This window comes from Colobus angolensis, unplaced genomic scaffold (assembly GCF_000951035.1).
Source record: "Colobus angolensis palliatus isolate OR3802 unplaced genomic scaffold, Cang.pa_1.0 Scaffold78, whole genome shotgun sequence".
NCBI classification, from domain to species: Eukaryota; Metazoa; Chordata; class Mammalia; order Primates; family Cercopithecidae; genus Colobus; species Colobus angolensis.
In genome coordinates, this window is record NW_012121598.1 from 2309294 (window position 1) to 2336060 (window position 26767).

Genomic DNA, 26767 nt, shown 5'->3' on the forward strand with positions numbered 1-26767 from the left:
ACAATATACACTTATTTCTGTACAGTTCTGGAGGCCAGAAGTCCAAAATCACTTTCACTGGACAGAAATCAATATGCAAGCAGGACTGTGCTTCCTTGAGATGCTCTTGGAGAGAATTCCTTTCTTGCGTCTTCCAGCTTCTGGTGGCTGCTGGCATTCATTGGCTTGTGACTACATCACTCCAATCTTTGTCTCTGTGGTCACATTCCCTTTTCCTCTTCTGTGTCTCAAATTTCCTTCTGCCTCCTACTTAAAAGCACCTACAACTGCACTTAAGGCCCACCCTGATAATCCAGGATAATCTCCCCTTCAGGATTCTTAATTTCATTACTATCTGCAAAATCCATTTTCTTCCATATAAAGTAACAGAGTTTCTAGGGGATTAGAACACGGACATCTGTGGCGGCCATTATTCAACCTGCCACAGGAACTGACATTGCTCACTGCTGGGTCCCTGAAGAACACAAATTGGCTTGTTGGTGGACTTGGCCAGGAATCAGTTTAGCTGGAGATCCCTTCAGTGATTGTGAAGGAGGGTCCTAGAATCCAAACGTGAAGGCTTAGTGATCTGACATGCACACCTGATGTCATGAGCATGGACCATGTCCCTCTTATGTTTCAAATATAGGCCACAGGCAGGGTCCATAGTCCTACCACAGAAAGCAGTTCTTGTGGTACTGGGGTTAATTATATGTTCTCAATAACCTGAAGTTCTACCCATTTCATTACTGTCTCTTTTTCCTGCTATGATGCTAAGTGTGGATGGGTAAATATTCATCATTTTAAAAATGCTTATTAACATGTATTAGGTGCCAGGGATTATGGTAGGCCATTTAAAGCATGGTGGTCGAGAGAGCAGCCTCTGAAGCAGATTGCCAGGGATCAAATTTCTGCTCCACTAATTATTGGCTATGTGATATACCTCTATGTCTCTGTTCTGCATCTATAAAATAGGCTCTATATGAGATGTTGAGGATTAAATGAGCTATTACGTGTTAATGCTTGGACTAATGGCTGGCTGTTAGCTGATCTTTGGTCTATCTAACTTAACAAATGTTAACTACTATTTATTTGAATGGAGAAACCAAAGAGATATGAAGCCCTGTATGAGACACAGGGATAGCCAAGGCAAGATATGTGCATATAAGTAATTTTAAGTTTAGGAGTTAAGACAGTAAGTTTAACAAGAGGTCTGAGCTTTGAGAGGTGTTTGTTTTTGTTTGTTAGAACTCTGACTCAAGGGAGTCAACCAAGAGAAGAGAAAGAGGGAGGGAAAAATAAATGTTATTTTTGGAAGAAAGATGGTTGGGTAAGCTCTCTGTGGTACTGGTAGGTAGGTTTTGCATGTGGCTGGGTAGTTGGGCAGTCAAGTATTGCATTAACGCCAGCCTGATGCAGCTTGGGCTGGTGTGAAGAACCATGAGATCTGTAAGGCTTAGGGGTCTTCACATTTAGTGACCACCAAGTTACTAACCTGAGTATCATCTTAGAAAAAGCGGGTAATATTTACAAGGAAGACTTGTTTCAAGGATTAAAGGAACGTATGAGCAATCATCCAGCTAATTCCAAAATGCTTTGTTTTCCACAGGACCAATTATGTGGGATACAGGCCAAGCACACAAATTGAAGTCTTCCTTCCTTTAAATACCACATAAAACCACCAAAGCTGGCCTCATATTTAAGGGACATTCACTCCTTGAACATTGTTTGAATACGTATTGTATGCCGAGGACCACACTAGGAGCTCTTGAAAAAGTTATGAATATGAGTATGAAATATTTCTGCCTGGAGAAACTAACAGACCAAAAGTTCTGCCTAGAGAAACTGAAGGACCAGTAGCAGAGAAAGTAATCCAAAGAGGAAAAGCCACATGAGTGACAGGTATTATCATGAAACTATGAACGGAATGCTGAGGGAAGCCCTTAGAAAGGAACTTCTCATTGTCTGCAGAAACAGGGAAAAGTAAATATAAAAATATGTCCATAACAACAACAGTGAAGAAGGGGGCTCATCAGAAAATGGCACGTTTGGCTTGGACTGGGCTAAAGAGGGTGTTCTGGAACTTTGTGGACCTTTGTGCATATGGAGAAAGCTGGGCTGACAGTCTAACTCCTGAGGCCAATGAACAGCGGTTAGATGATTAACACCTGGGAATACATTTCAGTAATATTAAAAGTGAAATGTAGCTCATTTAAAAAAAATACATCTTAATATGTGGTACACAATATATCTAAACCATCGCAATGACAAAATCAAAGCAAGGTCCTGCGCACCGAAGGGCCTGGGGAGATGTGAGCGAAGACCCCAGGACCTTTCCCCTGCTCAGAGACCAAAGGGTTTTCAGAGCAGAGGTGGGGGCTCCCGGCAGGGGAAGTTAGAGCCGAGGGAGCGGCAGGAGCACGTGGGCTGAGTGGGGGTGGGAGGACGCAGACGGCGGAGTAACCGGTGGAAGTGTCAAAGAGGAAGGAGTGGAGGGCTGCTGAGGTGACAGGGTGTGGTCTGTGAGGGAGCGGGCGAACCCGGAGAGGAGAGCAGAGAGACCCACCAGGACTAGGAGGCAGCGGGGAGCGTGCCTGCGTCGCTCGGAGCGGTGACAGCAAGGAGCGCAGCGCGGGGGCCGGGCGGCAAGGGGAGTTTCCAGTCCTCGATAAGTGGAGTCCCCGCTCTGAGCTGCGCCAGCGCCTTCCGCCTGGGCCCGCCGTGCCAGACACCTGCCGAGTCCGAAGCGGGAGTCCGGCTGAGCCTTCGGCCCCCAAGTAAGTCTTGCCTTTTCTCTTCATTTCTCCTCCGTCGCCTCTACCTCTTTATCTGCGAAGCGAGGAGCTGCTGACTGGGGTTCAGCGCGAAAAGCGCACCGGGGAGCTCCGGCGGCGTCCAGGATGCTTCAGTCCCCCGGCGCGCCCCGGCCGGCGCAGGGACCCGACCCCGAGGCCCGCCGCCCGGTTCCTGTGCGCAGCATGGCCCGAGGCGGAGGCAGAGTTGTTGGCACTGATAACGACCCGTCTTTTGTGTCTTGCCCGATCCCAGAGCTGTGGCAGGCCGAGGGGAGGGAGCGGAAGCCACTTTATGGCTCCTGGCCCCACCTCTTGCCCCCACCCCAAATCCTCCGGGATTTCAAAATGCCGCGGACTCGGGCGCAAGTGAGCGCCAAACCCGCAAGCTGGGCGAGTTGGATCCGGGTGGGCAGCCGGCTGAACCGCCACGCCGCCCCGCTTTTTTGATTTTTCTTTTTAGATACGGCATCTAATTGGTGGGTGCTGGGAGGAGGGCTGGCTGGGTGAGCACGAGTGCCTGGGTGTAGGGAACGACCTACCTTCTTGCTTTCCTTGGGGTTTAGAGGGGAAGGGGTGGGGGCACCGAGAGCCCCGAAGCCTGGAGCGTCCCGCGCTAGCGGGCTTGCGCGCGGCCGGCGAGCAGGCGTTCGCTGGGTGGGTCCCTTGTCTGGCTCATTGTTCGCGGTGACTGTTCTTGGGGCCAGGCTGAGCGACACAGATATCGCTCACCGGGCTGTAAATAAAAGTGACGACTTGGAGGAGTGGGGGTCAAGGCTGCCGGGAGGGAAAAGGCTTGCCCGTTTTAGAAACCGACTTCGAGCTCGGAAGAGCAATCGTAGTCGACAGAGAAAACCGCTCCTGAGTGCGAAACTTAGATCTGACTCTAATTCACAGAGACAGCCTAGTAAATTAAACCCTCAGAAACAAGGCACGGTATTTCCCCTATTTAAATTGTTTTCAGAGTAACGAAGATGGAGTTTTAAGTGTTACTGACAGCTGGCCGCTTTCTCTTGCTAGCACCTGTTTCCCTTAAAGATTCCTGGGTGGGGTTTATTTTTTCGCCCCCTCCCTCCTTTTTTAAGAATGTGCATTTATTCTATTTGTGCCTTCAGCTAGTCGAATTGCATGGTTCTGGGAGGAGAATCCATTTTTGAAAGCAAAGTGCAATTTCCACTCTACAAATGGCCAAGCACTGGTGTAGACGTCCATTGCTCCCCCACCCTGGCTGCATGCTAACATTCACCGAGGCAGACGTGTACCCAGAATCAGAGGGAGCCGGTTATCCTCAGTGGGAGATCCCAAATACCTCTGCATACAGTTTTCCTTTCGTTGGATGGTAGATACTCTTATTTGACTTTCTTCCATTCTTTAAATTACAGTGGTATCACCTGTTCATGGTGCCTATTCCTTAGCCCACTACAAAAGGGGATGCATTTTGCTGGGAAAAAAATGCTTTCTTTCTCTGAGCAGTTTACAATATTGTCTAGAAATACACAATATTTGTATACATGTGTATATATGTATGTAAGTATATATATGTGCATGCATATATATATATATATATAGTATTTGTAGCTGGTTGTAAATCCCAGTAGTTACTAACGCACCCAACTGCCCTGCTTATATTTCACTTTGACATCCCTGATGGACCTGCTAAGTGTATCAGTCTGATGAAGCCTGGAGTTACAGCCCTCAGCAGAAGTACTTAACATGAACACCTCTATATGACGGCAGCCTGATTCCACAGGGAAAAACCATGCAGTGGGAGTGTTGTTTAGGGTATGGAAAGCTGTATGATTTATTCTAAGGAGAGAAGAGAGAGTTAGGTAGAAGAAAATTAAAATGGGAACTGGGTAGGCATCCAGACCATACTCACGGTTCAACAAATATATATGTGGAAAAGTATATTTCTTGTGTTCTCTCTCTCTCTTATCATAATGTTTATAACCTTAATGCTTTCATAGCAGCATTTGTACCTCTTGGTTTTTTTTTTTTTTTCGCTTAAAAACTATTATATTTTCAGCCTCTATTATTTTACATTTTCAATGCCAGTAGTGCCCACTGAATGCGTTGGATTTTCTTTCCAGTTGTTCTTTTGTCTCCTTGTATACCATGTCCAAGTTAGTACAGGACCCCATGAGCAATGAATCAACCAGGTTCTAATGAAGATTAAGACATGAAAAGTATTCACAGCTATATATAAACTGTATACTCATTTAACCGTCTTCCCACATGACCAATTTTAGCTAGTAGCTTGTTCATCTTCTGAAGTCTCCAGACTCCAAATTCTTACCCAGATTGATTACTGCACTAAATCTTGATTGTGCAAAGAACAGAACTTAATTATTTTGGTCTCATTTATCAGTCAGCAGTATTTAGTGTTGCCAAGATAATTATATCATTGAAATATGCATGACTTTAAAATATGTTGAAAAAGGTCCTTCTAAACTTGTTCATAAAGAAAAAAAAAAGTCCTTGTGAAGCCATAATTTCACTGCTGTAGGCCCCTTGGCCATTCGAGTTTATAGAGTTTACTCTTCCACATGAAGAATGAACCATTGTTTTGTTGTCTAGGAACTGAAGGAAGATGGAAAGGGGGCATAGAAAATGAAGCACTTGTAAATGTTATTATTTTCTGTGTTTGGAAAATATATATTTTTAAGTAAATAACGATTATCTTCTTAAAGATACACTAAAATCTTATTAAGGGATCTGAGAAAAAAAGAATTTTCAAAATAGAAAAGCTAGCTGCTTAATATTCATAAAAGATTGGTGTTTACAAACACATGTATTTTTGAACCAATCTCAACATTTTTATGTCTTTCTGTAGAATTATGAAGTGTTATTAAATTATTGTTATTAAAACATTGAAATCTCATCAAAACTTATATTTAAATGTACTGTCTTTTTGCAAGTGCTTTAATTGTAATAGCCTGTTTGTTGAGATTAAAAAGAACATCATTGATGTCATGGTGTGCTTTGCATTTTAAAATAGTAGCTAATGAATTACAAACATTCATTACTCAACAACCACTTGCTGAAATTTCTCAGGACCCCCAAATAGAGATTTATTTGTACTATACACTATCGTTCATGCCCTTGCTGAGTTTATGTTGATACCCTTTTCTTCTTCAAAATTAATTGCCTCTTAAATTAATGCTATGTTGGGTCTGACTCTTTTGTTATTTTTCTCCTATGTCATAAATTTATGTGCAAATATCTTCAGCATTGTCTGCTTAGAGAACTTACTGTCGAAATGTGGGAATTAGTGGGGGGAGGGGTGAAGAGGGAAGGAGAACAACTTTTATTAAACCTGGAGTCAGAACTTAAGACAGGAAAAGAAGACCAAGTTCCATTTAATAAAATTCAGTGAGGAATTTGTCGTTGACCTTTAAAAGTCTGAGCTGTGTAATGCATAATATACATTTGGGTAAATTAGGCACTAACTTCATATAGCATAAGGCAAAGTAAGAGAGTTTCATGGTGCCTTTGCTTTGTTATATTTGAATGGTGGCTTAAATTCCACTCACTGTCTTTATAATAAGTATTAAAAACTACCCACTGCTTTCTTATGTTGTATTTTTGGGGAGTGCTGATCTATTTATGTAAAAATGGAAATTGTCAATGTTTATTTTGGGAACACTTTATTTTAAAAGCTTAGTTTCTTCTATGAGTTTAGCTTTTATTAAATGTTTACTAAGAAAGATGATGTTTGATTCAATTTTCATAACTAAATGCAACTAGAAACACATTGATTAAGTGATTCAAATAAGTCCATTTAAATACTAAATTTAGTCTTCTTTCACAAGCTATTGTGAATAAAATGTTTTGAATTAGATTTTTATTTTAATAACCAATATTCATTTAAATTTCCTGTAACGCAAAGACTAACATAAATGGGTAATAAAAATGAAACATTTGTGAAATGAGATATAAGACAATGCAAATTAATGATTGTGTGTACTCCTGATACTTAGCTTTTTTGACGATAACTTAGTATTTTTAATCTCAGGGGTAATGTAGATTTCTTAACTGATCACATTTTCTCTTTGCTTTAGGCACAAGAAAACTCAGAGCCCACGGGAGATTTAATTTATTAGTCATATGAGACTCCTCAGAATGAATATATGTGTTATCTTTCCAAATGACCTTACTTTATTCTACTTATGTATACAATTTCTCTGTCATAATGTCTTATTTTGTTTTTGTTTTTCAATTGTGGAAGGAGGCAGATCATCAAAGTTGATATGAATAAGCGTTTAGAAGTACAATCAAGTCTGCAAGTAGTTATTAAGGTCTACTATTGCAAATGCTGAGGTGACATGAGACAAAGGAGGCATGATTTCTGATCTAAAGATACTTGTATTCTGGCTGGGTGGAGAAGCCATAAACTCCTAAGTAATTAGCTCAAAGTAAGTCAACGTGTGCACACATCTGTTGCACCAAAATGAAAGCCCAAGCCTGACTTTAATGACATGTCAGTTTCTAGAAAGACACCATTATAGCACCAGTCAGAAAAGCCAAGTAACCAAATCTGTTAATTTTCTGGGCACACTAAAACTTAAGTAGTCTGAGGATATCAGGGTGGAAAATAAATGTGGAAAAAGTTATTGTGATTCCTTGTTAGTGGAAACTCCCGTACACTTCTCTTTCCCTTTCTCTTTCTCTTTTCCTCCCTTCTCTTTCTTGATTCCTCTGTCTATCATTGGCTTTCCCCTTGCTGCCCTGGCAGACCTGATTGACAGGTGTGACAATTCCCATGGCAAGCTAATCCCACCAGGCTGGCAACTTTTGAAATTTCTTTCTATGTAAATACAGTATTTGTTCTAAGTACCGCACTTAAATACAGTAGTTACGTTTAAGTGCCCACAGGTTGTTTCTCTTTGTACTTGAATCAACAACCATTTTCAGCACTCAGAAGGGACCACCCACAAAACTGTTCTTTTTGACTGTAGAAAAACTCAGGGAGAAAAAAAATAAAGTAAAATAAAGCAAAAACTTGAGAGAAAAAATAAAACCTAACAAAAACCACAAAACTAAATTATCACTAAATTATTGACCCAAAGTGGCATGTTTAGGCTAAGGCCAAAAACTCTGAATTAAACTTCTAAATTTAACCAGCTACCTCTAGATATAAACCTGATTTTCATTTTCTCTGTCACCCACGTAGACATGACTTTTTTTTTCAGATATCTTGATTACAGTTAATGTTAAAATAGCTTAAATTCTAAAATGCAGATGTGTTGTCTTGAACTGAAACGAACTATCAAACAATGATAAATAATGATCATTTAAAGTTGGCCTTTTAAAAAGCACATTGGATACAATAAAAATCAGTGTATTAGTACACTAAATGTGCTTCCAATTATGATATAAATAGTGCATAAAGCTTTAAATTTTTCATCAAATTAATGTATTACTGACATGCAAATTAACTACTGACATCTATGATGTATGCCATGTGATGATTTCTAATTGGCAAGTGAACCTCAGAGGATTATTTATAGATTACATTGCAACAAAGTGCTGGAGTAAATTCGCATTGTACAGCTCAATTCAAATTGGCATTTGAGCTTTGATTCTCTTCACTTTTTCACGCCCCTTTTGATCTCCAAAGGCTCTCAGAAATAAGCTAGCTAAGGTGCTAAATATCTAATTGATAACATTTGGGCAGAGAATTTGTCTTCAAATGACCCCTAAGAGATTTGGAGACCAGTTAATATCCCTCACTAGCTTGTTCAGGTATGAATAACTCTTGAGGCTGTGAGTTTGAACTCCAAGATTTGGTAACATCCATTTCCATCCAAAGCACGTAAGATAACTGTTCACACAGGAAAAGTGAGGAGGAAACTTGCAAATTTACCAAGTGAATTAATTTTTAAGAATAGCTGCTTCTAAGGATCTAAGTGGAAATCCTATTTTATTCTCTAATGGCAATTGAGGCTTCTTTTATCTTTACTTCCCATTACAATTTGTATATGAAGAATGCAGTGAGAGAATTATAATGTATCTGTAATTCCCATACTAGATTAGTAGCTCCAAGTTTGGCCTTTCTTTATTCCATGTTTGTGTCTCCCTAAAGGTAGAATGACCAAACAAAAAATGAAGAAGTAAGTCCATTTATTCTGTACATTTTCATTTATTATGTGTTTTATGCATGACCTCATGAGGCAGTCAAAGGTACATTAGCTGTAAATTCCTGCTTACAAAGATCTAACTTATTAAATAACTTTATAACGTATTAACCTTTCAGATATTTTCTTCATACTATATCTATCCTGGGATGTACGAGTTAGCCTACCAAATTGGTCAAATATCTATCTTTTCTTAAAGATTTGTTAAAAAGAAACTCTCTTTTTGAAGGAATCTCCATAGCTGGGTTGAAATTTGACATCCTTGGTCAGGTGAGGTGATTCACGCCTGTCATCGCAGAACTTTGGGAGGCTGAGATGGGAGGACTCTTTGAGCCCAGGAGTTCCAAACCAGCTCTGGCAACATACGGAGACCCTGTCTCTATAAATAACAATAATAATAATAATAGCCGGGTGCGGTCATGCATGCCTGTACTCCCCGCAACTTGAGAGGCTGATGTGGAGGAACTCTTGAGCCTGGGAGCTTAAGGCTGCAGAGAGCCATGATTGTGCCACTGCACTCTAGCCTGGGCAACAGAGTCATACCCTGTCTCAAAACATATATATGTGTGTGTGTATATATATACACACACACATATATGTATGTATATACTTGATATTCTTTTTGTAAGAGCTTGTGTTTGTGGTGTGTTTTATAGTTTATATTGAAATCATGAAAATATTTAGACAATCTAAAAAATATATACAAATACGATATTTATAATAAGTATTACTATCATCCTAAAGCTGAGGAGAAAAACTAAACATTGGATACACACAACACATGGAAGTGAATACTTGTGTTATTTTTTATCACTTTTGAATAATTTGTTCTTAGGCCTGTTACCTTTTATGGAAAGGTGGCTTCACTATTGGTGTGGGTATGATCAAGGCAACTTGATTTCTTGCTGATAAAGGTTTATAAGGAAATTTATCTTTTGATTAGGAAACCCCACTTAATTTCATTAATACACATTAATGAAATGTGTATTACATGTGACTTACCATGTCCCAGGTATTGAAATAAGAAATGAGTATTAAAAAGAAAAACGTCCCTGCCCTGAAGATATTTAGAATACAATGAAAAATTAAAGGTGTCATATAAATGTATAGATGAAATCATACATATTACAGGATATTGGGGGAGCTATAATGAAGGGGGTATGTCTCAATTTAGGAGATGGTATAGAAAAGCTTAATGGGAGAATTGAAGCTAAAAGTCAGGTATGAATTTTGCAGGTGAAGAAGCGGTAGATAGTGGTCTCTGTTATAGAGTTGCTAGAGAGAAGACAGAAAAGTGAGGCACAGATGGAGAATCAAGAAAATCCAGCAGGAAGTATTATACATCAGACTAAGGTCATCATAGCACTCTGGACCAGAGATGAAGATTTAAAAGTGTAATCCTGAATCCAACATTGTTATACTTTGCCTACATCCATGAAGCTGAACGTATCTAAGGGAAATACACAACCATGGTGTCATTTCGTACTCATTAATCTGAAGTATGTTCTTAAGGTTATCAGGTGATCTTACTGTGCTTCCTGAGTCTATATGATACTTTCTCCTCTCTCCTTAAACACTCAGTACCTCTGTCTACACCCTCACTCTCAGATGAAGGCCATGCTTCCTATTCACTGATAAAATGGAGAACATCAGAAAGGAACTTCCGTTGACGCTCACTGCCACGTCTATCCATCTACCAGCACCTGCTCCCACATAATCTGCCTTCTTGCAAGTTTTCTCACAAAGCCCTGGTGGAATTTCAACAGTTGTATCTTAGTATAATGCAATGTAGAAATGGGTACATGCGATTTGTCAATGAAAAAGACTATTCCCTTAGACCTAGAACTTCTATTTTTATTTGTTTAACCTTAAGAAATAATCTGGGTTTCAGTGAAAAATTTACACCAAGGAAGTTTCTTAGAATAATGTAAAATTAGAGACAATACATCTGCCCAAAGACAGAAAAAAAGCATGTTTATCATCATTAAAAAGCGTTTTTTCGAAGAATAACTATTGATAAGGTAAAAATGAATGATATAGTGTAAAAAGAAAAATAAAACAATACTGTACATAGTATATCTTACAACTATGATTGTACATAGAAATGACCAGAAAAGTGAACACTGTAAAAGTCTGCCCTATCAGATATTGAAATGGAAATTGTTCTGTGTAGCAAATCTATTGAAAAGATACTCATCGTGGAAGAGACAACTTGATGGGAAGATTCTGGCCACACAGAAAATGTCTACTGAATAAACACAATAGAAAAATCACAATAGAGAAAACCATTGTCCTGTTTCCAGCAGGCATTTCTCTTACTTATCATATCCAATCCACCAAGTTTCATAGAATTAACTGCTAAAAGACATGACAAATTCACTTAATTCTTGCCATCTCCACTGCTATCTTTCTGGTCTAAGAAACCATCATTTTGGGCCTGGATCATTGCTTTATCTCCCAACAGTTTCCTCTCACGCTTGCCCTTGCAGAAAGAAAGATCTGAGAGGCCATATCACATGGTGTTTGAAGCGTGGACCCCATGGATGGGCTGCCTGAGTACAAGTCCCAGAGCTACCCCTTAATAGCTGTGAGACTTGGGGCAGGTTACTTCTCTTCCACTTTCCCATCAATAAAATTGATGGTATTAATACATATCTTGTAAGGTTGTTATGAGGATCAAATGAGTATCCTTAATATAAAAATACAAAATACAAAATGCTGCAAAATCTGTAACTTTTTGAGCACACACATGACACTCGCAGGAAATGCTCACTGGAGCTTTTTGGATTTCGGATTTTCAGATTAGGGATGCCGAACTTGTAAGTCTACTGCAAATATTCCAGAATCACCACAAAAAGATCTAAAATCTGAAATATTTCTAATCTCAAGAATAAGGAATACTGAATCTTATGTTTTAGCTGTTTGTCAAGGCTGAAATTAGATTATACTCTTCTCTGCTTAAAACCATCCAAAGGCTTCTCATTACACTTTGAATGGAATCCTTATAGTCACATACATCAACTTCAATTCTCAGCACTCTGCTTCCTTGACATTTCTATGAAAAACAAAAACAAAAACAAAAAAACACAGCTCTTGTTCTGTCACGGGGCCTTTGTGCATGCTGTTCTCTTTATCTGCGACACTTTTATTGACTCTTCATAGCTTCTTCCTGCCCTTCATGTTTCTGTCTCTGCCGTCTCCTTGAAGAACCTGTCCCTGACTTCTGTTAATCTACAGAATACCTCTTACTCTTTTTATTCACTTTTTATTCCTTATTGTCTCCTTAATAGACCTTATCCCAATTTGAGCTTTTCTTTTGCTGGGTTAACTCTTTTCCCTCCTATTTCATAACTAGATCTGATTACATTTGTTTCCCTTAATACTTAACAGAGAGTACAGCATATAGTAGACAAATAAATATTGGGTGGATGGGTAGGTGGGTGGATGGATGGATGGTTGCATGGGTGGGTTGATGGATGATTGGTTTGGTTGGCTGGCTGAGATTCTTACTATTAAGATCATGGAATTGTATTTCTGAGAGAAGCTCACTTAATATTTACAAGGTCAAATATATATGTCATATATAGGTCACTAAGGAGATACAGAAGGTTAAGTTATTAACACTCCTTATCATTTACTTATAGTACCTAATGTCTTAAAAACGCTTGTCAAAACACAGGTGCATTTTGAAAGAGTTAGAGAGTTTGAAAGGAAGAGGGGGAAGTAAGTGGACTGGGGGACTCTAGACTTGAAGATAGTTCAGGCCAGAGCCGACCTATGGAAACTGCAGTGTAGGGGCTAGGGAGTGGGCTGGATTGAGGTGGAAGTATCAAGGTGTTGATAGTCCAGGCATTCAAGAGGAAGTATCAGATCAGCGTTTCACAAAGAACCAGGTCAAAAATACTACATAAAGTAACTTCTTAACTTCTTAGCTTTAGAGAATGTTCAGTAGGGCCTTGCACACACTGTACCAAAATATGTGAATGAAAGATTTTTCTAGAAAATGACACTAGTTACCTGATGTCATGATATAAAAACAAAACTGTTTTCTTTCTTTGACTCAGCCAGTTTTTGAAACGGCAGTCAGTCAACTGGAGTATGTGTATATGTGAGTGTATCTGTCTTTACAGACAAACTTTTTGTTCCAGATAGGAAGATGCTTCATATGGAAGATGTTTTTCATGTACTGCTTTTTATCATGAAAGTATAAAGGCATGGAAAGTTTTGTGTTGAATGATGTTCTCTTTGACCAGGAGGTGTCACTACAGCTCACTCAAACTTGCTAGTGTGTTCTATAGGGACCAACCAGAGCCAGCACTTACAGAATAGCATTACCTGCCTACCAAGTTCTCCACCAAGTTACCTAAAGGAAATGTGATGAATAAAAGAATTATTTCCAGATGCCTATTTCTCCTCCATACAAATATTCTTATCATGAATTAGCTGAAACTTAAAAACTTGTTTAATATTCTAGAAACAAATGGCATTTTTACTCTCCTTTGAGTGTTGAGTGGGGACAGTGGAGAAAAAAACAAAGAGCAGAATAAAAAGAGGAAAAGATGGACATAGAGAAACATGAAGAGAAGGGTGGAACAGAAGTGTTTCCAGGGACAATGTGCTGCGTGAAGACCCCGGAGCACATTGCTTTCTCACATGTCTTACTTGAACTGCATCATCCATTCCCTGCCCTTTATCTCTGCCCAGATAAGTCTAACTTTCTCTGCCAAAGCTGGGATAATTAGAATAAAAATGATTATCTGGTGTTGAGCTAATATACTATCATAGCTCTTTGACATAGATAATTTTCTCTCTCCCCTGATAACGTTATAAAATAGGTATTAATACAAAAATTTTCCAGGGGAAGAAAATGAAAATCAGAAAAGTTTGCATGCTTTGTGGTTACAATTGTGTATTTCACCATAGACTCAACAGAGGTCAAAACCACACTCTTGTTCTTTTCATGATGCCTCTAAAGGATCACTCTCATGGGAGACTTTCCTAATGTCCTTTAACCCCTGACCCTGACCAGTTTAGGTATCTCTTCTCAGGGTTCCAGTGCATCTGGTGCTCACCGTGTGTGAACACTCATCCAGAATGAGCACAGCCTTCTGTTTCCTTGTCTCCCTCTTCATCCAGAGTCTGAGCACTTTGAAAGTGGACACGATGTCCTGTTGAAAGAAATGTGAGACCCCCATTAACTGGATGGGTGAGTAAGAGGAAAGGCTCACCGACAGAGGGGGATTCAACATGGGTGAGGGTGTGGATGAAGGACAGCAGAGAAAACAAGGACCCCCAGGCCACCTGCCTTCACCCACAGCCATTGGCCTCAGGTGCTCCACAGCAACTTGTCAATGAAGAGGAAAGTTTCAGAGATTTTTTTGTTTTTTGGAGATGTGAGAACAGGGTTAACCACCCAAGAAGAAGGTGATATTCATCCAGCATAGCTCACACATTGTAGGTCCACTGGGACTGGAGGGAAGTCACTGGCATCTGAGGAGCTGTGTGTTCTGCTGTCCTCCAGGTGGCAGCATGGCCCAGCTGTTGGAGACAAGCTCAGTTCTTGGACATCCCTAATGCTGCCAGACTCAGAACTGTTCTTAGGGCATTTAGTGCCCTGGGAATGATTAATGGCTGTGCCCGTTCACTGCACCCAGAGGGTAATTGAGCCTGAAATATTTTGGAGGCTGGAGAGAGGCTTTCTGAGCCACTGTCTGATAGAAGGGGCTGCAACATTTTGGACGTTATATCCCTTGAGAGACCTCCTGGAGGACATTTGTGTGCCAAAATAGATCTTTGGCAGAACTCTTTAAAGAGGAAAAAAGACAGTCCCCCTAAAATATGGGAAAATTGAGCAGTTTTAATGTTTTTTCAGAAATTTGGTTTGCTGTATGTTCCATATTCTTTTTTCCTTCTTTGGTTCTGAAATAATATTCCTTTCCACCTGACTTAAAGCAAATCCCCTGGAAGGTAGCTTATGTTAATTGACTGAGTATTTTGAAAGCTTGCAGGCAGAGCTATGTAAAATGTCTTAATTTAAATCAGCGCTAAGCCCTTTCGTATTGTAAGCTGAGGTATTTAAAAGTAAGATGATTGGAAATTTCTAAAGTTGCACATGGTTGAAGAGAATGTGAAACATGTTAGAATGAGCTACTGGCACGAGGCTACAGCATCCATTTATTCTCAATATACACGTAATATCAATTATAGAAGACAACCAACAAAAGATCTTAAGCTTATCGGGTTGGGTTTGTGTGACTGCTTCTTTTCATTAGAATTTTGAGTAACGGGGAAAAATGCCAGATTCTGAATGGTTTCTTGAACAGGATATACTAGGAGATCTTAGCATGGTTAAGAAAAAAAAATCACATATAAATTCAGAAAACCTTTGCTCATCTATGTGGCCAAATGGGGAATCTAACCCTCTCCTCTTCTGTAGTTTGGATTAAGTACCTGTGGCGGTGATTTTGTAGCTTCTTCTATGGATTCTTTAATATCACTTTGGTACTTTTAAGAACAGTTGTTCTTCCCTAACCTGTGAGATTTTACTCTCTTTTGCTAGCCTGTGGTGATTTGAAGCTGTACTCTGTATAGGAGGTTATCTTCCAGATGTTTAGAGAGCCAAACTTAACTGGTTCTCTGTGTGCTAACACTTTTAAGTTTTCACAGGCAGTGAGTTTACGGTCTTTCAATCATTGGAATAGAGTAGAAAATCAGAAGAACAATTAGGATGGCCCCTAAAATTCCATTTTTAAATTACATTACAGATGTGCAGAGACTGCTATTCTATCTTGCCTTGCTTTGTTAAATTTATCTCAAAGACTGAACTTGCAAGTGTCTTTTTTTTGTAATGAAGACCTAGGCTAAAGATTGAAAAAAAGGAGTGGAGATGGAGAATTAATTGAAATAAATCCACAGTAGTTTTGGATTAGTTTCTAATCCACAATAGCCCCTAATTTAACTACAACAACAAAATTAGTGGGAAAAAAAATCCTAGCATTAAGTCTTGTTTGATGATTCATGACTCACTGAAAGTCTTTTCTCAGCCTACCAGTTTCTTTGGCTGTTTTGGATAATTTATCAGAAATGTCTTGAAATGATTTCTTGATATAGAGATCTGTATTTCCATGCCGTCATTAATTATTACACTGTTTAATATATAAACACTATGGAGTACTCTATTATTGTTTGTATTTCTTTTTGCTAAGTTTTCAAAACACAGTACAAATTGTTTTGTATGTCATATTTGTAAACTAATAATAATTTTTGCATATATTGAAATCATTTCCGTGGAGAGTCAAAAGGCTTACTGTCCTAGAAAAGGACAGAGTTGGTATTACCTGACACATGTAACATAATGCCCTTCAACTTCATCCATGTTTTTGCAAATTACAGATTTTCCTTATTTTTTTGTGGCTGAATGGTATTCCATTGTGTATATAGTGATCTCACTCATATGTGGAATGTAAAAAAAATGATCTCGTAGATGTACAGAGTAGGATGGTGGCTACCAGGGGTTGGTGCAGAGGGTGGGAAGATCTTGGTCAAAGGATATAAAATTTCAGTTAAACAGGAGGAATAGGTTCAAGAAATCTGTTGTACAAACAGTGACTATAGTTAATATACTGTATTCTTGAAAATTGCTGAGGGAGGACTTTGAGAATGAGGGCAGATTTTAAGTGTTCTCACTACAAATATGACAACTCAGTGAGGTAATGCATATGTTGGTTGGCTTGATTATACCATTCAAAGTATATATTTTTCAGGATGTGATATTGCACAATATAAATATATACAATTTTATCTGTCAATTAAAAAAAAATATGGATCCCATTGTGTCTAAGATCATGTTGTTTCCTAAAGACAGAGCTCTAAGAAAGTGGATTAGGTGAAAACAGTAACAGCTTGGCCTCCTCCTGTGTTGCATAACTCCCAAGTGAATCTTTGACACCCAGGGTGGACCAAGCAGGGACCTGGATTCACACTTGCAATTGGATGAGATTTTTTTTTTCTTTTCTTTAGGGAGGATAAGAGTTAATTAGTAAGCAAGAGAGCCAGGATTCAAATTTAACTTTTTCTAAACCCAAAACCCAAAATTTTCATTCTACTTCCTTGACACCAATATTTTTGACAAACTGTTCATAGCAAAGGATCACAAAATTATACAGTGACAGGAAGGAGGACACTTATATGTCAATATGTTTTTGTGCTTCTCTGAAACACCTAAAGGAAGAGATTTCAGTGGGTACAGTCTGGATTCCTTTCCTGGGAAGGAACTTCCCTTAAAAGCATCAGTCTGAGGACTAAACAGGAAAACAGGAAGATGTGGAAGCGAAAAACATTGACAACTACTTTACACTTTTCCCCTATTGGTTTTGCCTTTGTGCCTTAACATCAACAGTCAGTAATGGGGCTTTAAGATCATTGAAAAATTCTGTTTGTAAGTCCACTTGTTTGTTTGTTTATTTGTTTTTGTGTCATTATTTCTAGTCTTTCCACAAAATATTTGAGGAAGCAAATCTGTGAGGGTAGTTAAATAGACCTATTGGCTAATGAAGAGGTTTGTATTAAGGTAGAGAAGAAAGTTATGAAAACAGATGGTTTCAGCTGCTCTCATTACCAGCCATGAATTACACCACCTGGAGAACTCTGCAATTCCTGTGAATTCACAATACATTTCCAGCAAAGTGTTTTGCTACATCATCTTGGTGGGTGGAGTAGATTTTGTGGTTGACTAAGGCAAAGGTATAAGCAAGCCACTTAGAACTCTGTACTCTAGGAAGAGTGTGTGTCTCCCCCAAAACAGCAGAAAATAAAAACATTCCTGTTTTACTTGGAATATGTTTTAGAATGAATATTTAAATATCTAAGTGGATATGTACATGGGTCCTTGTGTATGTGTGTGATATTTCTGCACTTCCTTCAAAAAAATGACGTAGTCCCAGTGTGAAAACCTAACTACAGAAGAGCTAGAAATGTATTTATTCCATCTTGACCTGTGCTCAACTTTTTCTTGATAAAACACTCCTCAAACCTTCCTTTGCAAGAACAACTTACTAAACTAAAATATGTCTCTCTTCTCTCATGCCTTCTCAACACCAAAGTGAAGGCTTTATTTAGAGTATTTTGTGTGTGTGCGTGTGTGTGTGTGTGTGTGTGAACTGAGATGTCTAATAATACAAATAAATAGCATTTACCAAATTCATACTGTTCACCTTGCAGTGAGCTAGGTTAGTTGGTTACATACATTATTTCATTTAGTTCTCATTATGAAAATTACTATTATTAATACTATTTGACAGATTTTAAAAAACAGAATCTTTGAGAGGCCAAGTAGCATGCCTAGTTTTCAGCCAGTTGTGGCAGAACTGAGGTCATCTTCAGAGACCACACTTTTTATGATGTGTATCTATATGTCTTTGTATACTCCATGTCACTACATTCTGCTCGAACAAAAAGCAAAATTACTCAATGAAGGAACACTGAAGATTATCTGTGTACTTAAGTTGCCCTGAAATAAGGGAAAGGGCGAAAGGGCTGTGGAAATCACAAGACTCAAGTTTTGATTTAGCTCCCCCTGCTTCCTCACTCTGTGAGTATCTGATGCACTGATTGTATTAGCTTGTTGGGAAGAAGACCAACTACATTTGTAACAAGTATTATAAGACTATGAAGGACTAGGAAACAAGGTACAACTAATCAGATAAACAAATTTAAGTGGTACTTGTTTGAGGGAGAGTTAACCCTTCTCTGGGGTTGGAAAATTATATTTTATAAAATTCACGTATCTATTGAAAACAAAATGTGTACTCAAAAGCACAAAAGAAGCCTGGAACAAATTCACAGTGCCACTTTTAATTATCATTCTTAGCATTTTAGTTGGTGTTAGTTATTACTATTTTATTCTAGTGAATTACTAAAATAAAGAAATATTAATTATGCACTATTCTAACCAGCTTTAAATTTATGTAGTAAAGTCATTAAAAGTTTCAGTCTGGTGCTGGGATAAAAGTACACATACAATTTCACCATTTCACTAAGGCTGACATTTTGAGGTTGAGTTAAAACTGCAGGGCAGTTTTCAAAAAATTTATAGGTAGAAAAAGAAAGATATTTCCAAAAGTTAACGTAGAATGCTGCCCCAGCATTTCCTGATTTCTGTGCTTAACAAAATCATTCATCATTGATTTAGAAAAAGTTACCAAAACAATATGATGACTTAAAGATTTCTTGTTTCACCAGAGCTATGTGGTTTTTCTGAGTGTGCTTTAAGAGAGAGGGAGAAGGCAGGGTGGGCATGAAGAGCCAGTACGTAAGCTGTATTCAAGGTGGTCTCTGTCTTTTAGAGCTAAGGGAAACGGTCTTTTGCCTTGTCTTGTTCATCTGTTTAGTAGAAAGCTCGTGTGTTTTGCATCTTGGAATATTCAGTCTTTTAAATTTACTTTCAAATAATTTGTTTCTACATTATGCTTCTTTGTTTGTAGAGAACAATACTTACACAAGTGTTTTATGAAGTAAAATGAACCAACACTGCACTCTACAAAGAGAATTCAAAATAAAAACCATTACGGATGAACGGCATACATTACAGACATCTCTACCATATGTCTTAATGGGTCTGTTGTACTGAGCTCATTTACAAAATTCATAGGCACTAATTTATCTAAGAAATAGAGTGATAATGCTTTCCAGACAAAGAAAGAAATAGAAATGTGGTAAATATAAAAGACACATTAACAATTTTTCCTATGGCCCTGATTTGTCTTTTCTTTTAAATTATCTATTCAGAGTCCTAGCCGAAGGATAGTTTTAATAATACAGACATTATTCAATATCAGTAGAAGTCTGGCAACATTTCTTCCTAGAGTAGGTGGTTTTGAGACAGAGTAGGGACAGGGCTTGGCTTCACCCCCACTAGAGCATTCTTTTCTGCAGTCCCACTGATCACAAAACCTGTACCAGTACCTCACTGAAGCCATAACGTTTAACCATACCTTTTACTTAATTCCAGAAACTGGCCTTAAGAGATCCAAATATTAAACCAAGGTTGTGAAGTGTCCCACCTCAGGCAGGAATGCTGAACAATTGATTTACAACCTGTTGCTGTTGGTCAGACCCCCAGGTGGTCCCTTATTCAAGATAATTTCTGTACCCTACTCCTCACATACTTTGCCCAGCCCAGACGGCCTACCTTCCTCCTTATGTCAGTTCCCACACTTTGCCTAATACAAAACCTCTGCTGGCTTTTTTGGGGGGTCAGCTGGAGGATCCTTGAGCTTATGCTATCTTCCTTATGCTTGAGCACAAGCCCCAAAATAAAAGCTTTGTTTGGGAAATTGCTTGGCCTCATGTTAATTTTCATTACATGGAGAGCCACAGAGCCTGTGGTCTGTAACAGATTCAGAGGGTGGGAGAACTTCCGATATCATTATGTTGTAGTACGTAGTTAATCAGGAATGAGCAGGTCAGGAGAGGGCTCCCCTGACTCCAGCAGGAATGTTAGGCGACCATCAGGTGATTGTCAGGAAGTTGTTACGCAGTGTCTCTAAAATAATAATTGGTCACAGCCAGTCCCTGGGAAAGGCAGTCTCCCAATAAATAGTTACACCTGAAACTGGTGAGCAACAGCTTCCTGGTAAGGCCTCAGGAATTGGCCAGGTGGCCTCAAGCAGACACATTAAGAGGCAAAATGGCAGAGTTCAACTGGTGTCTGACCTTCCAGGGACGTTCGACTGGAAAGGGAAGAATGCCTCAAGTGAGCATGTTTCTAGCTCCAGTAGCCACACTGCACATACTCACCTCCCAAGCACTAGCAGGCCACTGCACATATGGCCAGCACACCTCCTCCCAAGGAAAGAATAAGGGGAGAAGAGATGCAAGACCCTGAAAGTATGTCAGCATATAAAACTCCAAGTCAAACGGTCAAACCACGCACTTGATTTCTCAAGCCACCTTCGTGGCCCTCTTCCAAGTATACTTTACTTCCTTTCATTCCTGCTCTAAAGCTTTTTAATAAACGTTCACTCCTGCTCTAAAACTTGCCACAATTTCTCCTTCTGCCTTCTGCCCCTCAGTTGAATTCTTTTTTCTGAGAAGGCAAGAATTGAGGTTGCTGCAGACCCTTACAGATTTGCAACTGGTAACAATTACACTTCTAAAAGCAAAAAAAAAAAAAAAATGTGGACAAAGTGTAGGAAATTCTGTAATGAAGGAATTTCTGAGATGTAGACTCTATCCACCATGGTGTATAAAATGTATCTCAAAGATATCTCTCTCCAACAACATCTCTTTCTTTCCTTTTAGTGAAAACAAAGAATGCAAAATATTTATATAATTAGATCCTTAATTGTTTTTTAAAAAGTTATTTTCAAAAAGAATCTGAACTGTTGTTTCTTCAACTTCCTTTTCTGGATCTGCCTGTTTGAACTGACTCAGTTGATACCACCTTTCACTATTAAAAGTTTTGGGGCTCAGAAGGCAATACCCCCAAACTGGCACTTTGACATGTTGAGAGGTCTTAGAAGCTGCCTCAGAATCAAGTTCCCTCTAACCTCTTGTGCCTCAGAATCAAGTTCCCTCTAACCTTGTCCTGTTCCCTGACCCCCACATGCAATTGGGGGGACTCTTTCTGGAATTTCTAATCTGACTAAGAAAGCTGCTTTCCAAAAGAAAGGCAATTGTCTTAAGATCCTCTCCCTAGGAATCTCATCAAATAACTAGGAAAGATCAATCACTGGAAAAGAGAAGAGCCTGGAAGTCCATCACCACACCCAGGCAGATTTTTCATCTGTTCTTCTGAGAGCAGCTCTGAGAGATTGGGAGATTTTATATGTCTAAGAACAAGACAACATTTAACCTTTGTTCCTGTGCCTTTTCACCCTTACAGGCCAATCCATTCCTCCATTTTCCTTTCCCCTATTAAGAGGTCATTTAAGCTTCAACCATCTGGCCCATCTTTGAACTCATACTTTATATAACTCCCATGCTCATGTGTGTATGTAAAACCTTCATTATGCTCTTCTCTAGGTAACCTGTTTTTGTAATGAGTGTCGACCTTGACCCTTTATGATAGGGAGGAAAGGGATCAGCACATTCTTTCTGCCCCTGCAAAAGGAAAATACTTTGGGCGTGTTAGGAGTTATTGAATGAATCTAATTGTTTTGTGGACATGAAAATCTGCACAATCCTATTTGTTTATTTAATTTAAGAGACTGAAAATATTATAAATCAGTGCTGTGTACCAGTATGTTTACACAGAAGTTAATTATTTTAAACAGAAAATATTCGTGGCATAGATAATACAGAAGAATTTGACAATAAGATATCTAGCAGTAACTGTAAGCTATTAATTACAAACCTCCTTTGACTTGAGAAGAGAGTGGCTGGACACTTTGGACTGCTGGAACTCAGAGCAACGGCAGAGAGGGAAGAGTCGAATTATTATAACAATTAGGTTTCTATTCTTATAGGTAGCCATTCAAGGTGATTTGAGGAACTGTCACTCTGGCTACAGTTTGTCAGTGATCATCCTAAGATATTCAAAAGCATTGAAGCCAAATTCAGTGAAAAATTTAACCCACTGTAGTGCTCTGTCTTCCAAATAAAATATCAATGGAGACTTGATACTTTTCCACTGTGAGGTATATAAATATCTTGTGTCTCAAAAAATAAATACAAAGGTAAACTCTCTCACTATAGACTATTCAGTTTGTGTGAAAGATCATTAATGAGACACTGTAAAATATGTGACGAGAAATTATTGTTTACAATAAAATTGAGGTTATATCTTCATAATAATATTTCATTAAGTTAATCACTGTGGAAAGGGTGACTGTTTAATAACAACCATGTTTAATCACCTGGTCAGTTGAGGTCTGGATTGAATTGACAGATTTAACTACTTACTTGTAGGTTTTAGACATTCTTCTGGAGTTAGGACACTAGGATAATACAATATAGAATCAAAGAGAAATTTAGAAATTAGCTAGGTGGAAATCTCAACTCTCACCTGTCAGTTCTGTGACCTTGGTTATATAACATCTCTGATAAATTATAGAACTTCTATAATAGACGGTGATCAAGCAGATCATATATGAATTAAATGAAACAATATATGTAAATCATCTATCACGTACAGCATATTTTAAGTGCTCAACTGATGTTTATGGTTGTTTTTAGGAAGGATTATAATTGGAGAATGATTAAACTTGTTGAAGTATGGGCCTATGTAGAGTTTCTCAGGTAAAGGAATTTGAACCCAAAAAAGTTAGTAGACAGCCTTGTGGGGAAAAGAGAAACAAGCTGTAAAAATGTCAGATTCAGTTAGCACCTACTATGCTTTGGACACTGTAGTAGGCATGTGGTTGAAGAGAAAGCTGTATAAGAGGTCATAAGAACATCAAAATTAATATGTACCTGATTATAGTTCTTCCCAATTCCTTTGCAAAACTTTCTACCTCTGAAAAGAATCTGAGTTGCAATTTAAAAGTTGTTTGCTAATTCGTGGCCTGGATTACAAAACCGGTTCCGATCATTGTAGATACCTAGTATATTTTGTTGAAAGTATGCTACTAAGGAAAATAATGAACTATTTATTGTCTTCTCCTATTTCCTCTTATGAATTTTGGGACTTGATGTGATTAACGGTTTCCACGTGTGCCCTTCTATATATTTCTGTCTTTGAGAAAGTGAACCCTCAAAGGAAGGTATACTTCGTATAGTGAGAGTCTAACATATTATCATTACAAAGTTGTGCCTGGTGACAAATTTGGAATTAATCAATGAGTGAGTGAGAGTCAGTTAACAACTAAGTAAACCTTCAGGTTAAGCTCAGTGGTTTAGTGAGCAGGGTCAAAAACATATTTGCCAGATACATCAATGTTACTCTGCCAAGTTCTGAAATGCATAAAATATTATGTTATAAAAATGATTACTATCAAACATAGGGAGGTTCTGGTAAAAAATGCTGTGTGCATTATTTGCTGATGGCATTATAAATTGAGAAACCCTTTAGAAAGCCACAGATATATTTATATGCATGGCATTATATATTCTCTTATGAAAACATTTGAACAGACCATAATAAGCTAAAAATTAAAAATATTTTAATCAATATTAATAGCAAAAAGTTAGAGATACAAGTCCAGCAAAGTAATTATTTTATAAGTTATAGTTTATCAACACTATTTAGTTTTATGAAGCCATTAATTTATGTAGAAATAATCAAGTTATGTTTATGAGACAATGTAAGTGAAAATAGTGCAATATAAAATTATATAATAACATTATTGCAACAATATAAATACAGCATGCATGTATAGGTCATACACATAAATAAAAATAGTAGGTGGATAAGTGACTTTTGCATTTCAACATTTATTTATCTTATTTTGCCTTTCAATACACTTCTAAAATTATCTCATTTTAATGTCATCAATAGATAATGTAGACACAACTGTACCTTTTCTTCAGATAATTCAATATCTTTAAAGGGTTATCATTAGTTTCCTTCATTTCAACATCCTTCTACTAAAATTTTGGAATACATGGATGACTGGGTTAAGTGGGTATAATATTATTAACCTCAAGTCACATGCCTTGAAGGTTGTTTTAACAAATAAATATCCAATATGTATTGATGTTCGTATATAGTTCCTTTTACTTACTGAAAATCAATATAAGGTAAAAAGTCAAACGCCATCATGTATATGTGTCTTTTTTTGGCATGTATATGGAATCTGTTGGCAGCACAATGTAATGAAAAAGAACTCATGGCCAACAGGTTGGATGTGTTGATTTTACAGATGAGAGAACCCTGGGAGACAGAGAGATGAAGTGGTTTGGACAGGGTTACAATGCCAGTTGAAGGCAGAGCCAGGATTAGTATTTACATGTTCTAAGTAAGTTCAAAACTTTTTTATTCACCCCTTGGGCAGAATGCTTTTCCCATCACCCTGAAATGAACTGTCAGCTTCCTTCCAGCATCAGAGCCTATGAAGATTTTTCTCTACCTGCAGTGTTGCATTTGCACTACATTTCCATGTCTAAGGAAAACGGGAGCTTCCATCCTAGCCAGCAATAACTATGTTGTGCACAATTACACAGACATAATAAATGCATGGTTCTTGGGTGGTCATGTCTGCATGTTCTCATTGGCTGCATCTTCTCAAAATCAGGAGTTCTGCTCCTCACCTCTACAGTATGAATGTGTTCACTTAGCTAACGGCATTCCTATCTGTCACAACAGCATTCCTGCAGCCCTCTCCCCACCATCCACAGGCAGAAATCCTGGTCACAGCAAGCTGCTCCCACTGGGGTAGCTTCCAAAAACCAACAAAAGCAAATTAGTGTTCCTGATTTGCCTCAGAAACAAACAGCAAAGAAGCCTCTCCAAAAATGCGTTAAAAAACAAACAAATAAGAGAGAAAGTAACTTCAAGGGAAAACCTACCACTACTCATGAATGAGGTTCCAGGAGAAAACTTCAAAAATGATAAATGGTTGCTGAGGACTATTTGCCCATTAGCCTGTGGTGGACAATTAGGCAGCAGTGGAAGAGGGAAGGAGTGCCTTGATTCACTTGAGGGTCCTAGGGAGCCAGCCTTAGAAAGAATTTTAAAAAGAATACAGTCACTTGATTTAATTACTATGATGAAATGAACATTGATTATATTTAACCTCTCCAATGACTTACAGTTTTCCCATCATTTATACATGGCTTCCTCCTTTGCTCCATTTGTTCTTGACCTTCTTATTTCTTCCTTTGTGCCAGTATGGTGAAGAAGTCCTCTACTATATCTCCCATTTACAGTGTGGCAAGAGAATTTCTGGGTTTTAAAAATCCTGAGGTCAGTAGGCAATTATGAGTCAGAAAACTCTTCTGCGTCTCTTTGTAAAACCATTATTTTATTACCCTTTTCCAATAATACTGACCTGGAAACCTAGACAGTAAATAATAACTGAGCACCTATTTATGAATCTTGGACCTCATGGGAGGTCCAAGTCTAAGTAATGCTTTGTCCTTGTCCTCAAGAATTTCATGGTTTGAGAAGGGGATGTGAAGATTTGCTGATAAGATTCCAATTTAGCAAATCTGCCTGGCTACCCTATTTGTCCTTCCTCCTCTTCTGGCTCCTTGCTCCCAGGCCATATTTTTGATGAAAAAGGCAGTCCTGTAAGAGAAAAGGGCTCTAAATTGTGGCTCCCAAACACGGGTCCTTGGAGCAGTACCTCCAGAATAACCACTGTGCTTTCTGAAACTGCTTAATCTAGTATGAGATCGGAGTATCCTGGGGAGAGGACTAAGATGTCCATTTTATGGATGCCCTCTGGGGAATTCTGGTACTTCATCAGGTTGGGAAATCAACATCAGAGGTACTAGTAATGGACAGGAGGGAGTGACTGTGGAAACAGGTACAGTAGCCACCGGCAGACACACACACACATGCACGGACGCACACGCGTGCGCAAGCACTATATTGTAATGGTTAAAGACTTTCAGCTTTGGAGTCAAATTACCTAGGTTTAAATCCTGTCTCTGCCATTTAGAGCTGGGAGATTTGGGGAATGTTTTAAAACCAACTGGTCTTTAGTTACCACATTTTTTTTTTCAATGAGAAAAGTAATATGACCTACCTCATGGAATTATTATACTGATTAAATTAGTTAACATATTAAAACCATTTTGAATAGTGCTAGAGATATAGAAAACACCCAATAAGTATTACCTCTCTTTATTATCACTATAATAAGGAAGTTTATGCTTAGAGTGTTATGAAAATGCAGATGAGGTATATCTTCTCTATTTAGTCCTCTGTATTAAATAATGCATTAAAAACCTGCTGATACAAGACACCTTCTAAAT

General features: G+C 38.4%; 1 protein-coding gene across 2 annotated transcripts in view; it reads left to right on the top strand.

Moving 5' to 3' along the window:
- Positions 1-2438: 2438 nt before the first annotated feature.
- The window catches only part of SEMA6D (sema domain, transmembrane domain (TM), and cytoplasmic domain, (semaphorin) 6D), a 585902-nt gene continuing 561573 nt past the window's right edge, over positions 2439-26767 (top strand). The window contains exon 1 of one of the 2 annotated variants that reach the window (XM_011928555.1): positions 2439-2756. The gene's annotated coding sequence lies outside the window, so the exon portion shown is untranslated. Of the gene's footprint in view, positions 2757-4001; positions 4111-26767 lie in introns of those variants that run through there. The other variant, XM_011928553.1, reaches the window with a different exon arrangement.